General features: G+C 53.3%; 1 protein-coding gene across 1 annotated transcript in view; it reads left to right on the top strand.

Moving 5' to 3' along the window:
- Window positions 1–13327, top strand: part of DLGAP2 (DLG associated protein 2) — a 698275-nt gene that overhangs the window by 566619 nt on the left and 118329 nt on the right. The window lies entirely within an intron of this gene.

The raw sequence follows: 13327 nt of genomic DNA, 5'->3' as shown, positions 1-13327 counted from the left end.
GTGCTGGCCAGTCGGTCTCTTGAGCTGGCTCCTCCTTGCTGGAATTTTGTCCTTTCACCAACGTCTCCCAATTCCTCCATCCCCAGTCCCTCCGGTGACCACGGTTCTACTCTCTGCTTTTGTGAGTTCAGCTGTTTCAGATATCACTCTTGAGAGTGACCATGCGGCCTCTGTCTGTGTGCACCAGGCTCGTCTGGCTTTCTTTCCACGGTGTCTCCCGGCTCATCCCTGTTGTGGAGAATGGCAGGTTTCCTTCTTTCACAGGCTGAGTAGCGTCCTGTGTGTGTGTACCACATCTTCTTTATCCATCATTGCTGGTCAGCTGTTTCAGATACCACCCTTGAGAGCGACCATGCAGCCTCTGTCTGTGTGCGCCAGGCTCATCCGGCTTTCTTTCCACGATGTCTCCCAGCTCATCCGTGTTGTGGAGAGTGGCAGGTTTCCTTCTTTCAGAGGCTGAGTAGCATCCTGTGTGTGTGTACCGCATCTTCTTTATCCATCATTGCCGGTAGACTTGAAGGTTGACCACACGCCATGGCCTTGTGTGCAGGCCTGCAGGGATGGTGAGACGTCTGTGGGCAGCTGTCATGCGTGACTCTGGCTCACTCTGGGAGCCTCTGGAGATCCCAATTCCTCCTTGGAACCACCCCTCTAAGCACAGTGGGCCATTTTTTAAATGCCTCTAAGTCTGGAGGGTTTAACAACCACAACAAACATAGACTAGCCAGTGTGCACATTTTCCATGAGAAAACTGATGGTCAGGCCTCATGGAAATGGGCCTGTGACATTCGGAAGTTCATGCCCTGCACCTGACCACAGCCTCTTTAAGCTGGAAAAGGCCTCTGTGTCTCTGGGGTGTGGATTTAGTGAATTTACCAAAGGCAAAAACAAATTAAAGAAGGTAGATACCTAGAGCTAGCATATTGCAGAATTCTCTATTTTATGTGGATTTTCTTCTCTGTCTTTGAATCGAGGCATCCCTGAGTTTACTGGGGAAGCCCTGTGGGAGGCACGCGCTGCTGCTGAGGATGCCGCTGAGTAACTTCTGTCAGCCGATAGCGCTGTTAACAAAACGTATATGCACGTACATAACTGCATGTCCCAAATCCCAAATCACTCCTGCTTGCCTATTGCAGCGACTGTGGGCCGCGTGTCGGGTTAGAGACGTCTCCCTGGACTTCCTGGAGTAATGGGCCATTGGTGGCTGAGCTGACAGCGAGTCAACTAATGGGGTGGGGCAAACAAGCACCGTGAGTCTTTCTGGGAGCCGTAGTGGCAAATGCTTCCAGTGGCACCATCGCCATCGGCTCCAGCATCCACGTCTCAGCAGCTCTGACTTGAAAGAAAATGCTAACCGAATTGCCTTTGCAGGCAGATTTATTCAGAGACAAATTGGTGGTTGCATAAAATGTTCTTTTATAGCAATGGAAGAGGCTTATATTTTGTTTGCCATTGGCAAACCCTAATCATATCCTAATGTAATAGTTGTGTCTGCTTGTTTAGAGAAGCAGGGTATTTAGAATCAGGGTTCACTCTGCCCTGTCTCCTCATTGTCACAGATACACGGCTGTCTTGTTTTTGTCTGTGCCGGTATTTCCTGAGTGAGCACTTCAGGACCCTCAGGATACTGTCACAGCCTCCAGGTTTTGCCCCTGGGTCCCCTGCCTCCAACCCCTCCACTTGCCCCCCACCCTTCCAGCTGCACCTTCTCCACAGGCCCTGTGCCCCTTGGACCTGCCTTCTCCCAGGAGCTTCTCCCACACACCTCCTCCCTGGAATACGCTACTCTCTGCCTCCAACAGCGACTCCATGGTCTAGGTGCGGGGAATATCAGTCATCCACAAAGGCGAACTGAGACAGAATGAACCTGCACACCGCCAGCCCTTTCAAAAGCCATCACTCCAAGACTCATCTCAACCATCTGCACTGACGCCGCCTTCCCCCCCAGGCTCACCGGAACAAATCCCATGTGACATACAGATACAACTGTGAATATGTCCGTGCTGATATCCCAAAGATCCACACTGAACGATGAGGACTCTTTCTTTGGAAACATAACCAGCTGCGTTATCAGACATTGAAAACAATAGCTCCCCAATATTTCTGAATATCAGCCTGGTCAGGGCCACATTTCCCTGAGGGTCACTGTCTCTTTTTGGCTTTTATTTAAATCAGGATCCAGAGAAGAGGCCACGTGGCAGCTGCGTGATTAGCCTCTTCATCTCATGCAGTCTGCAGGTTTCTCCTCTCTTTCCTCTCTTTCTCCCCCTGGGTGTTTTTCGCTTGTTGTTTTGTTTGTTTGTTTGGAACCAGCTGGTTGGTCTGATTGCCTCTGTCAGAGTTCCATGCCACAGTGTCATTTCAGACCCTCTGGTCCTGTTGTTCTCCAGGTCCACAGCTGGCCACCCACTCCTGGACTTCCCTGCCCCGAGGCCTCTCCCCGTAGGTGTGTGAGACATTCCTCAGTCATGTTTCCTGGCAAGCCTGCAGGAGACTTGAGGGCAGAGGCCAGGTCGGACCTCCCTTTTCCCTTTTCCAGGGTCCCCCCACAACTCTGCCAAGCATTGGATAGCCAGCAGCGTGGGGAGCACCATGGGTCAGGCCGAGCTATTGTCCCAGCAAAACACATTTTCCAGACTTCAAAATGTGATGTCTTTTTATAGTAACATGTAAACAATGACAGGCTGTGATGTGACCCTGGGAAAAGGTGTGATTCAGTGGGACACAACATGGAGGTGAAATTCCCCTGGGATTCAGTGACGTGGCCACAAGACGGAGACAGGAAAGAGAGGAGAAAGGGGCCACCAGACCTCACACCCACCAGGAGACAGCAAAGAGAGGAGAAAGGAGCCACCAGGCCCCACACCCACCAGGAGACAGGAAACAGAGGAGAAAGGAGCCACCAGGTCCCACACCCACCAGGAGACGGGAAAGAGAGGAGAAAGGGGCCACCAGACCTCACACCCACCAAGAGACAGCAAAGAGGAGAAAGGAGCCACCAGGCCTCACACCCATCGGGGCTTCCTGCCTGAAAATGGCTCCGTCTGCTTCTCTGTGGGGGACGCTGGCCCTGCGAGGTTCTCCTTGAGCACAACACCTACTGCGGCCACTGGCCTCCTTCTCATGTCTGCTCAGATGACACATCCTCGGACACTTAATCCAAAGCGTCATCGCACCGACGCTGGGAAGTACTGCCTAGAGGATGGGAGGGTGTCCCCAGGGAACAGCCTCAGCTTTCTCGGGCGCTCTGGTTCACAAGAGCGCTTTTCTGCAGTAGCAAGCTCCCCGCATTGCCGCATCCACCTGCCAGTGAAACCACCTTTCGGGGACGCTGCTCTGTGATTTCTCTCCCCTCCTCACTGTCCCCGAGTGGTCACCGCAGGACCCCTCGAGGAAAGATCTGTGAAGGTGAATATCGGAGCGGCCTGCACACCTCCTCGGGCTGCTTTCGTCCTAGGACTCGGCTGGATAGACGTCTCGCGTTTTCAAAGATGCCTGCGTGGGGCCGTCCCTTCCTGTTGACTGCAGTAAACTTTCGGGTGTAAAACTGCAGGTTTCTGGGTCTTCACAAACCCAGATTCCATCTCACAGCCAGGAAATAGGGATATGGAAGGAATTTGTCTGTGGGTCCTGGTATGGATAAGATTTGAAAGAATAAGAAGAAAGAAAGAAATGTTTATCAGTTGTATTCCTGCAAGCTAGGAAGACTTGCAGCTGACGGTCCGGAGTACTTTTTATCTTCCCCCTTGGTTTGTGCAGAGTATGTGCTGAACATTAGAGGATGATTTTTTTCTTGTTTTTAAGTAGGGAGAGGGGTTCCCTGCTGCCTCCCACAGAAGACCCAATCAGCCCCTCCAGCCCTCGGCCTCTGTCCCCGCCTCCTTCCCTCCTGTGGTCGGGGCCTCCGCTCAGTGGCCTCCCAGCCTCTCACCCCCTCCTGCGCTCCTGGTTTTCTCCCCTTCTGGTGTCCTCCCGCCTGGCATGGCCTAGCCGCAGTCCTGGCCCTCCTGGGAGGAAGCTCAGATCCTCCATTTTATTTGGTGTGTCCGTCTGTGTTCACAGCAACTAGTTAGGCCTTGACTTTGACGTGTCAGACTTTTTACACGTTCACGTCTCAGAAGCAAACAGCAGAAAAGAACACAGAGGGGAGGGATGGAATGAACACGTGGAGCCGTGAACATTCCCCGCCAGTGTGTGAAGTATTTGAGACCCTCTCCCTGCTGCGCCCTCTGCAGCGAGTTCCAGGGCCGAGCGCTGACCCCTTCCGTGCAGCTGTTCCTCTAAAGGACGTGGCTCTGTTTTGTAGGGTGCGCAGATTCCTGGCTTTCAGGTTCAGCTACTACATTTGTGAAGTTTCCAGTGAGGTACAGAAACACGCCTTAAAGTCCCATCTCTCAGGTCAACAGGTCGTCGTCCTTGTGGTGTAGTTTAGAAAAAGCATCCATCTTTCTACAAAACGGAGCCAGACTCCCATTTCTTGTCTCTACAATAAGCATTCAAAAGGCTTGTCACAGGGCCAGGTGCGGTGGCTCACGCCTGTAATCCCAGCACTCTGGGCGGCTGAGGCAGGCAGATCACCTGAGGTCAAGAGTTCAAGACCAACCAGACCAAAATGGTGAAACCTATCTCTACTAAAAATACAAAAATTAGCTGGGTGTGGTGACAGGTGCCTGTAGTCCCAGCTACTCTGGAGGCGGAGGCCTGAGAATTGCTTGAACCTGGGAGGCAGAGGTTGCAGTGTGCCAAGATCGTACCACTGCACTCCAGACTGGGCAACAGAGCAAGACTCCGTCTCAAAAAAAATAAATATAAATAAATAAATGTCTTGTCACGGCACATTTGCCATTTATTGCTGGCCGTTTGCTTCCTTCCACCTGGTCTGGCATAGAACCTGAGTCCCATCGGAGGTCGGGTGTGGTGGCCTGGGACAGCCTGGGCCACCTGTGTCCCTCCTGCCACAGGGCCACCTCCACATGCCACGTGACCCCTCCCTGCTTGTTTCTTCACGCCCTCAGCTTGGCCTCCACCTTGGCCTTTATCGAGGGCCCCTCTGCTCACCATCTGTCTCCCGGGCCCAGGGCCTGTCTTTGTCCTGCTGTGCCTCTGTATTTAGGAGGGTCCAACACACTCAGTCACAATCAGCGAGGGGGCACCTGTGTCCCGCAGCATTCAGAAGACACAGGCTCCAGCAGAAGGGTCTTTCTGGGCATCGAGGTGTCCCATGGTCCAGCACGTGGTGAGCAGGAAGGATCCACACGCCCCAGCCCTGCCACCCTCACCGTATCCCAGCCCCTCAGGAAGGCTGGAGTTGTGGCTTATGGGGTGCTTTCAACTCCAGAAAACCAATGGTTCTGACAAGCTTCTCAGAAAACTTCTCTGCATTTGTAGTTTTAGGTCAAGAGTGAGAAAGGAGATGGTTGTGGTTGGCCCCTACCCTTAGTGATGCGAGTGCTCTGCAGAACGGAAGAACCGGACTGGCTGGCCTTGCTCCGCTTAATGCACGTTTGCAATTTGAAAGGCAGGCTTTTGTTTTAAGTGGCTCCTGGAATAGATCTTGGGCTGTGAATGGATAGGAAGGTTGGGGTGTGATCACGCCTCACTTCCTACCCCGCAGTGGAACAGCAGGTCCAGGAAGAGCTTCTCATCCCCTTTTAGGCCGCTGTGGACACAGACGCACAGCCCTGCATTCCTGCCCCAGCCCCTTGAGCTCCTGGTCTGGATCCATCCTGCATGGATACCTGCCCACCAGCTGCCCCATCATTCCGCTGTGAGTCCTAAAACGTCTCCTTTAGACCAAGCGGTGGTCTCTGCTTCCAGCAGCAGGAGCCACTGTGTGCCCACCTCCCACGCTCTGTGTTCCGCTTCCTGTGGGCCAGGCTGCCTCCTTTCCTGACTGCAAGCCCGTGTTGTGAGGGGCTCCTCCACGGCTGCCCTCCCTCTGGGCCCTCCCTCCCCCCACTGGCCTCTACTGCCGCGGAATTGGCCTTGAGAAATGTCACACAGGGCTTGGCTGGATCTCGCTGGCACTCGCCAAGCCTGTTCCTGTCATCAGGGACCGTCTGCAGGAGTGCGGGAGCTGTGCCTGTGCCTTCAAGCCTCTGGGATAACCTGAGGCCACTCACTGTCTCCCCAGCTGCACTCCTTCCGCACCCCTGCCCCTGTTGTCCTGGGACTCGGCCTGTCATTGCTGGGAGCAGCTTGGCGCCAGGCAGGCAGGGAGATCGCCGTGCTGTGTCACGTTTCAGTGACGTCATCTCAGGACCCGCCACGCTCGTCCCCATGACAGACATGCTAGCAGTATTTGTGGAAGCGCAGATAGATGTTGCTGAAGGATGTCTGGTTTTGCTTATTGGCCGGCCTTGTGTCCGATACATCTTTCTGCCTCACTGATCCCGCATGCCTCAGTCTGTGGCGAGATTCAAGAAGCACATTGGAAATCATAACTCATGGACATGGAACACTGGGTGGGTATGTGCACTGTTTTATCCAAGTTTACCAGGCTAGAATGACACAGCCTATTTGTGGCGTCCACACATCCTTAGTCCTGGAGGGGCGGGTGTGGCATCTAGGCATCCTTGGCCCCAGAGGGGCAGGTGTGGCATCCATGCATCCTTGGCCCCGGAGTGGGGGGTGTGGCGTCCACACATCCTTGGTCCCGGAGGGGCAGGTGTGGCGTCCATGCATCCTTGGTTCTGGAGGGGTGAGTGTGGCATCCACGCATCCTTGGCCCTGGAGGGGTGGGTGTGGCATCACGTGTCCTTGGTCCTGGAGGGGCGAGTGTGGCGTCCACACATCCTTAGTCCTGGAGGGGCAAGTGTGGTGTCCATGCGTCCTTGGCCCCGAAGGGGCGAGTGTGGCGACCAGGCATTCTTGGTCCTGGAGGGGTGAGTGTGGCATTCATGCATCCTGGGGGCTCCCTGGTGAGTGGGTCATGCTGGGTATGCAGCACCTCCATTGGTGGCCTCCTGGTATCTGTGAGCTCGTGGCTTCTGTCCCTAGTATCAGCAATTGGGTGAGAGGGGCTGGGCAGGGCTGAGGGGCCCAGTACATGTGCGGAGTCGCAGACAGGTTCGATGGGGGTTTTGTAGACTCAGCTGTGGTGTGGTCCACAGGTTTGGAGACAGCCATAGGAAAGACAGTTCAAAACTCACAGTCCCAGAGGAGGGTCAGGCCATGCCCCAGACCCCGGGGGCACACCTATGGGTCGGGAGGCAGGGGCGGAGGGAAGCATGGGCAGTAGCCTTGCCTCGGTGTCCCAGAAGGAGGGGTGAGACAGCGCAGGCAGGCTCAGGACCCACCAGGCAAGGTCAGCTCAGTGGCTGAGGGCAGAGCACTGTCTTTCCAAAGTCAGTTTGGGGTGAGGTGGAGAGGTGGGGAGCACACAGGGGCTGGGGTGGGCTCTAAGGGTTGGTTTGCATGTAAAAGGCATGATCACGGGGACTGGTCAGCCCTGGGTAAGGCCACCCCCCCATTCAGGGCCAGCCAGGCCCAGACATCAGAACCTTGGAACATGGCACTAATAGCAGGTTTATGCCCAAGGAGCGCTGGGGTGTCCATGTGGAGGAGGAAGGGCAGCTCACAAGGAGACACTGAGGCACACTGAGGCACAGCACGCTGAGTGGGAGGAAGAACCGGAGCTCAGGTGGCGAGCAGCTCAGCTTGAGAGGAGGCATCTGAGGTCACATCGCGTGTGGGCTCTGCACTCCCTTCCCCATCAGCGCGTCCTCTCAGGCCCCCATGAAGGAGAAGTCTGTGTGACCTCAGCACACTCACGTGGGGTGCATGGGGCCTTCACAGCTGCCTCGCTCGCTGCCTTTCACCCCCTGGCCACTTCCAGGCCCCTGAGCACCTGCAGCCACTACTGAGGCTCTGCTGGGAATGTGGTTGGACGGCATGGACCTGGGCTGCCCCTGCTGCTCCAGTGCCAACACTCAGGCTCTGCTGGGAACGTGGTCGGGCAGCGTGGACCTGGCCTGCAGGCGGCCCCACTCCTGTTCCAGCACCACTACTAAGGCTCTGCCGGGAACGTGGTCAGGTGGCATGGACCTGGCCTGAAGGTGGCAGCCCTCCTGCTCCAGTGCCAACGCTGAGGCTCTCCTGGGAACATGGTCGGGCGGCGTGGACCTGGCCTGCAGGTGACAGCCCTCCTGCTCCAGTGGCCACTGCCCTGGGGTGAGCTGCAGTCACTCTTTCCAGTTCACAGACTTTTATAAAAGGCGAAACGAAGAAAGACGAAACAAAGAGGCCAATAGAGAAAGAGATAGGCATACAGAGAGAGATGGGGTCAGGGAGAGACAGAAGAGAAAGAGAAAGAAGTTTTAGACAAGAAAACCTCGACGGAAATTGAGTAAACCCGTGATGGGCGCTCAGCCGGACACAGAGACCAGGCACCTTCCTGCCTGTCTTGGGATCCCATGCGTCTGTGGAAATTAGAGCCAGGCTTCTGTGCTGCAGCTCAGAGCACAGCGCTGACAGGGCTCCGAGGTTGGCCCTCCTGTCGGGCTCTTCACACACTGCTGCTGTTCCCTGAAGTAGATGAAGGAACCCTTGGGATGGTCGAGGACCCCGCCATCTCCTTTCCCAAACATTTCCGGCCCCCGCCCACCCCAACCATCCTACGGCACCGGGAAGGCACTCCTCCCTGCATGGGGCAGCTGAGCCCACAGACACTGTGCCTTCGCCGCCTGTCCACACTCCTCACTGCCTGCCCACATCCCTCACTGCCCACCTTGTAGGCACCCTGGCCAGCTGAGGAGACCTTTGTATAGGAAGCCTCAGATCCCAGGAGATTTGCCTCAAAATCTCACCATGTGCTCTCCAGGCTCCCAGTGTTTATGACAAAGTCATGCAATTCCTGTCCATACAGTCACTCTTGAACTCATCACACTGAGAGTCCCATTCATAACAAACACTTCATCATGTCTCCCTGACTGTCCTAACATGAAACTTGTTTATAACCTCCCTACATATGCACTATTTTGAAACAACACGTATAAAGCAACTTCCAACGCAAAGTATGTTTATGTAACTGTGCTGGGCCACAGCAACAGACGTGCACAGAATCAAGTGTGCAGTGCCTGCTTCTGGGGACCGTGGCTGGAAAGCTTCACATCAGACCCATGGGCATTGCAGCGACTGTACCAGGGCCACCAACACGCTGCCAACCCTGATGGCATTTTTGGAAATGGCAAAAAATTATTGGAGAAGTGCCAAGCAAAAAAGTTCCATCTTCCCTGGATTTACCTGGGAAATCATTCCTGAATAAACTCATCTTTCATTTAAAAAGAAGACTTGGTTTCACATACAAACCTTTGTTAAGTTCGAGGCCAGGTGACTATGGAGTGGAGAGGAAGACAGGCTTTGGGAAGCACGCGGGATATGAGCTGGGTCATCCCCGGGTGGGACTGCACTGTGATTTCCTGAAAACCAGCATTGCTGGGCCCCCTGGATGCTGGCAATGCTCCCCTGACTGTGTGAGTATGGAAGCTGCCCCAGATGGATTCCCAGGGTGGCTCCAGAGGGCACCCCTTTTAGATCCATCATTTACTGTGGAAACCTGAGACACGAGAGCCCAGCTGACTCACTGCCATTTCTAACCCCAGGGCTGGCATGCTTGGTGTGCATTTAACACACACGTGCACACATACACATATGCACACACATACACATACATATGCACACATACACACATGCGCACACATATATGTACAACACATATGCATGCCTGCACACACATATGCACATATGCATACACAAATGCATACCTGCACACACATATATGCACAACACACTTATGTACATGCTTACACATATGCACACGTGCACACACAAATGCATGCATATACACACACATACATACATGGGAACACATACATGCACACACATGCACACAGGCATGCATGCACACCCATATATGTGCACGCATATATACATATATGCACATTACCCATACACACATACAAATGCACACACACAAGACTTGAAAGAATGCAGAAGCATTTTTCTGCAGGAATGCACAGCAATGGATAATGTTCTTCCTCAGTTCCAATGCCTGAAAGAGAATGTGATTATAGAATCTTGGCCCTTTTCACCTGGGCTTTGCAGCTTGAAAGAAAGAAAAGCTATTTCAGTTTATGCAGTGTTGAACTAAACCTAAAGCAAGTAACAGAAGACGTCAAAATGTATGTCGATGTCACCCTTATGAAAACGCCTTTTTGTGAGAAATTATGGACGTTGCCCATCACTAAGTGCAAGGAGATAATCAGGGTAATTGATTGCTGTTAAACTGCAAATTGGATTTGCAGAGGCTGGTAGCTGCCGTGAAAAGACATTTATTCCCTCGTTCACTGAAGGTTGTAAAGCCACTTGCATTTCTGAGCGTGCACTTGGCCACCCTGCGCTGCGGGCCACAGGGTTTGAACACTGTAACATAACGGAGGGAGATTTGTTTGCTGAGGCATGTTGGCGTGTTAGTATTGCTCTTCTGTTCTTTTGATAGTCTCCAGACATATGCTTGAGAATGGGGATTTGGTACTTGAATTCATGCTTTGAAATTGACTCTGGTTGACATTCCTTCTGTATTGAAATTTCTTCTGTCAAAGACTGCGAAATTGGCTTCTTAAATCAGAAACAGAAACATACAAGCTGGTAACATACAAGTGGGGCTCATTTGTTAGTTAATTTTCAGGCTGCTGAAAAATCTTTACTTTGTTTTTTATGGAAACATGTTTTTAATTCACAAAAAAAATCCCGTAAACCTGCCAAAGTAAATCTCTTCTTTGATGGAAGACAGGCTGCTCTTCCATCTGCTGCCGGCCAGCCTCAGCCTCCATTCCCAAACCCAGCTCTTCACGCGCTCCAGGAGAGTGACGGCGCGAGCATCCCTGTGCACCCAGGAGCTGGGTGGCCAGGCCTTCCTCTGCCCCGTTGCCTCTGCCTGTAGCTTCTGCTGGTCCAACTCAGACGAACGGGAACCAGACCTCACCCCAGGACCTTCCCTGATCCTGGCCCTTCCTGTCAGCAGACAGCGACCTTCAGCCCATGTCCCCTTCACTCTGGCTTCTCCGCCCTGATGATACTGTCACTCATGTCATTTCATGTCCATCTCCTCTACTGAATTGTAACCTCACGGAGGACTGTGGCTTGTCTTAAATTAAAAATAAGGGTGTTTATTACAAAAGTCATATAGGGTTCATGTAGACAATTTGGAAAGTATAAAGAAAAGTCGTTGAAAAGCCCATAGCCCTCATCTCCTGGCGATGGCTCCTGTTTCACATCTTCTGGCTGTTTCTGCATGTAACAGTTACATCTCTAAAAAGCGTAAAAACATGGACACGGTGCTGTAAAATTGCTTTTCACCGTCATGAACGTCTTGCCACAGCTAAATACGTCCTCTGCAATGGGATTTTGGGTAGCGGGGTGGGATCTGTCCTGTGGCTGTAATAGGTATGGTAAGCCGTCCCCTGTGATAGGGCATTGTCATCATTTCTTCTAATGAAGAACTCCCCGGTCCCTGGCCCTGGGTCGCACCATCTTGGGGAACCTTCACGGAAAGAAAGTTGCCCAGTCTCAGGACATGACCAGTCAGAAGGCCTCCAGGAATCTTCAGAAAGACTGGACGCTTCACTGCCGACCACCTGGCCTGAAGACACGAAGATAAGAATTGTCAAATGCCCAAAGATGGGAGTTCTTGATTCTTCGTTAGTCACTTTTTTCAGTGCTCAGATTCCTCACTGTCAGGAAATGTGAAACCAAAATTCACGTGGACAAAATTTGACAAAACATGGGCAAATTTACGCCTGTTTTCTTAATTGCTGATTTCTTGCTGAGAGAATCTGCTATGGCTGAGGCTGCAGGCCTCTCTCTTACCCCACCTGCAGCTTCTGCAGCTCTGCAATGTCATCTGTGGGAATTTTACCTTGACCAAGTCATTGATACCTGAAATGGTTTCTGTCCCCACCGAAATTTCATCTTGAATTGCAGCTCCCATAATCCCCATGTGTCATGAGAGAGCTCCAGTGGGTGGTGATTGAATCATGGGGGTGGGTCTTTCCCATGCTGTTTTAGCAATAGTGAAGAAGTCTCATGAGATCTGGTGGTTATATAAAGGGTGGTTCTCCTGCACACGCTGTCTTGCCTGCCGCCATGGAAGACATGGCTTTGCTCCTTATTCACCTTCTGCCATGATTATGAGGCCTCCCAGTCATGTGAAACTGTGGGTCCATTAAACCTCTTTCCTTCATAAATTACCCAGTCTCCGGTATGCCTTTATTAGCAGCATGACAACGGACGAATACAATACCCCCAGTGCCCTCTCAGCATGGTCTGTATGCCTCTGTGAACCCGTGCACACCTGGGCACAAGGCACCAGGTCATGAAGTCTTTAGAAGAACCCAGCTGGAGAGGACTGCAGACACCTCCTGTCCAGCTCACAGTTGCAGGTTGGGATCCTCTTCCTGAGCCTCTTGGCCTTTTGGAGTCAGGATGGAAGAAGAACCTGGAACTTTCCATCCTGTCCAATCCTCTCTTCTTTACACTGTGCATGCTGCTGGGGTGTCGCTGTGAGATGCCGTGTGTCCGGGCTGCTTTGGGGATGCTGTAGCTGTGATCCACCTGCACCCTTACCCACAGGGCCTGCGGGGCTGGGTGGTGTTCAGACATCTGTGCCTTGCTGCTGCGGGGCTGGGTGGTGTTCGGATCTCTGCACCTCTGTGCTGTGGGACTGTGTGGTGTTGGGGTATCTGTACCTCTCTGCTGCAGGACTGTGTGCTGTTGGGGTGTCTGCACCTCTGTGCTGTGGGACTGTGTGGTCTTGGCGTGTCTGAGCCTCTCTGCCATGGGACTGTGTGGTGTTGGGTTGTCTGTGCCTCTCTGCTGCGGGGCTGGGTGGTGTTCGGATCTCTGCACCTCTGTGCTGTGGGACTGTGTGGTGTTGGGGTATCTGAGCCTCTCTGCTGCAGGACTGTGTGGTGTTGGGGTGTCTGTGCCTCTCTGCTGTGGGACTGTGTGGTGTTGGGGTGTCTGCACCTCTCCACCATGGGACTGTGTGGTGTTGGGGTGTCTGAGCCTCTCTGCTGCGGGACTCTGTGGTGTTGGGGTGTCTGCGCCTCTCTGCTGCGGGACTGTGTGGTGTTGGCGTGTCTGAGCCTCTCTGCCGTGGGACTGTGTGGTGTTGGGGTGTCTGCGCCTCTCTGTCGTGGGACTGTGTGGTGTTGGGGTGTCTGAGCCTCTCTGCCGTGGGACTGTGTGGTGTTGGGGTGTCTGAGCCTCTCTGCCGTGGGACTGTGTGGTGTTGGGGTGTCTGCGCTTCTCTGCTGTGGGACTGTGT

Source organism: Aotus nancymaae, unplaced genomic scaffold (genome assembly GCF_030222135.1).
Source record: "Aotus nancymaae isolate 86718 unplaced genomic scaffold, 86718_ANA_hifiasm-v0.15.2.pri h1tg000090l, whole genome shotgun sequence".
Classification (NCBI taxonomy): Eukaryota; Metazoa; Chordata; class Mammalia; order Primates; family Aotidae; genus Aotus; species Aotus nancymaae.
The sequence above is the reverse complement of the archived record's forward strand: the minus strand, read 5'-3'. Positions and strand labels throughout refer to the sequence as shown.